The sequence below is a fragment of the Siphateles boraxobius genome, unplaced genomic scaffold (genome assembly GCF_051911475.1).
Source record: "Siphateles boraxobius isolate OS27281-9 unplaced genomic scaffold, OSU_SipBor_1 11, whole genome shotgun sequence".
In the NCBI taxonomy this organism is placed as follows: domain Eukaryota; kingdom Metazoa; phylum Chordata; class Actinopteri; order Cypriniformes; family Leuciscidae; genus Siphateles; species Siphateles boraxobius.
In genome coordinates this window covers 7,019,412-7,024,087 of record NW_027508711.1, presented here as the reverse complement: position 1 = coordinate 7,024,087, position 4,676 = coordinate 7,019,412, and positions in this window count along the sequence as shown.

The window sequence follows — 4,676 nt, the reverse complement described above, 5'->3', positions numbered from 1 at the left end:
TTTCAACTTTGACCCTGAGCTTTGTGGCATTTCATCCAGTTTGAGCCAGTTAGTTTAAAGCGTGCAAATGTGTTCGGGTTGTGGCAAGAATAGCAGTCTCTTTCTCTTTCTCTTTCTATCTGTCTCTTGGTTTAAAAAAAATTTTTTAGGTGTTTTCTTGCTACCGCTCTCCAGGAGAAAGTAAGGTTGAGAGTAGGATGAGACTTTCTTTTCTTTTTTTTTTTTTTTACAAGTGTTCTTGTTCTCTCTCCTTGTTCTGTGCACAATTCAGTGTCACTGATCTCTGAAAAGCAGTCACTTCTATTAAATAAATTGTGCATGTTTAGATATTGTTGCCATCACCATATTTTTCAGAGACGTTTTTGTTTCCTTTGGGTCAAAGACAATGGTTTCAGGTGGTGTCTTGTGCACGACAAGCAAAAACTGCATAATCCTAATCACGTGAACATGCTCAACTTGGCAATAATTGCTTGCATCCATCCCCCCTTTTCTGATCCACTTGAGCAGATGTTTCTGGCTTCACCATAGAAATCCTATTCATTTCCTTTTCCTGTTTCATAGTTGACTTTTCTCTGTCAGTAGGGGTAGTAGTTCAATGGTCAGGATTGTGCTTGAATCAGCTGAGAGTCAATAAGTATTTAGGTAATGTCACTATATAATGCACTGGACCAACTCTTGTTTACCATTTATGGAATACCAGCATAACACTTGCACAATGTTTCAAATAAGAATGTTGCATATATATATATATGTGTATATATATATCAAATAAGAATGTTGCATATATATATATGTATATATATATATATATATGGTAAAGATTATAGATATTTAATAAAAGAATCAAATAATGGCAGCTGTTTTTAATTCAATATTAAGTGTTGGGGATAAAAACTTAATGGTAAACAAGCGTTTTGGATTTCACTGTTTCTCCAGTTCTCTTGGTTCTCTGAGTAGTGATGTGTTTATAACAGGGTCAGCTTGTTTCCTTTACACCTATGTATTTTTTTTCCTACTCATGGTTAAATAAATTCTATATCTGTTTCAGTCTTGGTGTTTTGTGTTTATTCTTAGATTCAATGTAAATGTTAGAGAATGATATCTAGGTTACAACACGTGCAACAGAAACATCATTTGAGTCAAATCCTTTTAGCCATATAGGGTTAATCCACCAAAAAAATAAATTCTGTCATTAATTACTCACCCATATGTCGTTCCAAACCGGAATGAACGAAAACGAGTGATTGAATTTGGACAGCCGTTGAGCGTTCGTTGGCTGTACACTCGTTATTGCGATGTGGGATAGAATAAGTGCACACAATAACGTCCACCATGGTTACGGACACCACTAAAAATGGCTGTCCCGTCAAATAATGCCCTTTTTGAGGGTATTGGGGGCGATTTCGGATTCAGCCCTAGTATTGGACGGCTTCTGCGTCAGCATCACACGCATGTGCCGGGGTGCTCACGTTAACAGCGTCAGAAAATGACACGGAAGAGAAGATTGTTGCTCTCTGATTTCATCAAAAATATCTTAATTTGTGGTCCGAAGATGAACGAAATGAACATGTGTGATTGGAACTAAAGAGGCGCGGTTGGCGGTTATAGCCGCGGATTGGGCGGATGACGTGACGAAAAAAATTATTTTAATTAAATTCGGGCGGTTTCTAGTCTCTTGGCTGTCATCAGCAGCGCCTTGTATCAGCGGATGGCGGGCGGGAAAATTGGTCAAAAACGTTGGTGCGGATGGATGGCGGACGGATGATGAGTTTTGTGATGCGGTTGCGGATGAAATAATAGCCCATCCACGCATCTCTAATTGGAACGACATGAGGGTGAGTAATTAATAACCGAATTTTCATTTTTGGGTGAACTATTCCATCAAGTGCAACAAAGTTGCAAACACCTTTTTTTTAACAGGTTAACTGAACAACTTTCATTGTTTGAACAAATAGAGGGTCACACCCCCAAACTCATGTCATTGGTTGAAGTATGTTTCTACACTCAAAAAATTTACCTTTAAAATTTACTTTTGCCTCTTGTTAAATTTAATTAATTAAAATAAGCTAGAGTGACACAATTGTTAAATATTTTGTCACAACTTAATTTAATTGTGTTCAATCAGCCTAATATATTTAAAACTGAAGTTTACTTAATTAATTTGTGAGAAAACTACATGAATCATTTTTGTTGACAACTAACTGGGCAGTGGATCTGTAGTTCCCAGCATGCTTTGCAAGGGACTGCATTAGGAGGGTACATTTAGGGATTAAAGTGTTATTTTATGTGTTTCTCTGTAAATGGAAAGATGTTGTTAGTTAATGTTAATGTTTAATATTCAGTAATGTTAGAAGCTTAGAAGACTTTCTGTAATGTTTTTGAATTTTGTGGTCACCATTATGCAGAAGAGTGGTGACTGTGTTTAGTTTAGGGCTGTGGGCACTTAATATACTCTATACATGCATTAAACCTCATTTGCAGACCTGCATAAGTAATATTCAATATTTCTTTGTAAAAAAGTGTTTTTTATTAAACTGAACACCAGTAGCTCCTATCATTGGAAATAACTGTAGAGTCAAATTAGCCATAATTATAATGTTGGTGATTTTAGGCAGGGCAAAAATTAAATATAGTCAACCTGACAAAACTTTATCTCGCAGGAATGACTACATTTATTTAAGTTCATACAACAAGATTACAACAAGTAATTTCAAACAAATTAGATTTTGTTGGAAAAATCTAATTCATTTCCGTGGAAAATCTTTCCTTAATTTAATTAAGTTCGTTCAACAGCTTAATTTTTTGAGTGTATGTCAGGATGCTCAAACCAACAGCAATGTTTTGATAGTGATCTCATTGTTCATTACACATACACACAGTTTTAAAGGTAGCCAAGCTACACATATCTTTCTTACAGTTGTCTCTACATATTAACTTGGGACAGGAGATTTTAAGATAGTAAAATTTAGCTTTCATTTTATAACCTTCTTTAAAAAATTTCCCCAGACTTGTAGTTTTGTCTGCCCTGATGTGCTTCACCCAGCAGATGGAGTGCATGTTTCATATGGATGATTATGATTCTTTTTTCTTTACATCTCAGTGGTTATGAACTTGTCACTTTTTTCCATCTGTAAGCTTGGCAAGAATTCTAAATGTGTGTGTGTGTGTGTGTGTGTTTGTATATATGTATATATGCCTGTTTTATAAAACAAAAGCCACATGACACTATAAGATTACAAAGGATCCTGTAGAAAGAATCTGTACAACGTTTTGTAAGATTACAGTGTGTTTTACAAGACATTGATGAATATGTATTATATTGTCTACAAAACCCTCAAATTGACAGTCTGTATGAATGTGTAAACAGACATTTCCTTGCAGTTCCATTGTGATTTAGTGCAATTACCATGGAGACAAACCCTCCTGCAAAACGATCATCACATGGAGCATAAACAGTCAGTCTAGGGTAGCAATGCGGCAAACATCTGCAGCACCGAGATGAATAAGTCATGTCAGTCATAATTTGTTTAAACTTTGTCGATAAGACAGCCAAGTGCTACAAATTATGTATCGCTGAGAACCTGAGATACATAATCATGAACACATTCACAATGTGGAAAATATCAAAGTATCAAAACCATATCTACTCTTGACCTGTCTCTGAGGAAGTAAGAAAAAGAAACACCAGACAATTACCCGGGTGAAAATGTTACACATTAGATAGACAGACATAAAAAAATAATAGGTAGACAGTGAGACAAAGAAATAGACCAACAGAGATAGGCATGCGGATGGATAGATGGATGTTGGAGCTCATTTTGGTTGTCCTCTGCACATAAAATCCACAATAGGCTGTTAGAGCATCACTATGTAATTTTGCTGCCTTAAAGCTGAAGTTGTTTACAGGTTGGGTTTATCCTTGGATACTATAGACTTCATTAGTTTTGATGTTTCATTTCAAGGTTTGGTCCGTAGGGAATCTTTCTCAATTCTATCTGTAGGTTGGTTATAACAACCCAAAGCAATGATCCCTGCAAAACTTTTTCCAAAACAATCTCTTGGGACGGCCACTTTTTCTGAGGTATGATCGCTTTAGAATTCGCTTGGCTTACACTGAGGGTCTTAATGCTGATCCTAAAACCACATTTTAAATAATTTGGTCCTCTGCCACCAGAGTCATTTTTACAAAATACATGTCCATGGCTGGGACTTTATCCCACATGGAAAAAACCTATATAAACATATATGTTTTAATATAGGTTTTGATATAGGATTTTAATATATGTGACATATATAAAATTGGCCGTTTTCCTATATTATATGTGCATATATGCACATATATGTACATATATGTGTACATATATACGTGCATATATGTACACATATATACGTGCATATATGTACTTATATAGGTACATATATGTACCTATATAGGTGCATATATATGTGCATATATGTACCTATATAGGTGCATATATAGGTGCATATATGTACCTATATAGGTGCATAATAGATGTACCTATATAGGTACATATATAGCTGCATATATGTACCTATATAGGTGCATATATATGTACCTATATAGGTGCATATATGCAGCTATATGTTACCTATATATTAGTATAATTATTAAAATCCATAGCTACTAGGCAACATAAATAATAGCCCAAGATGTA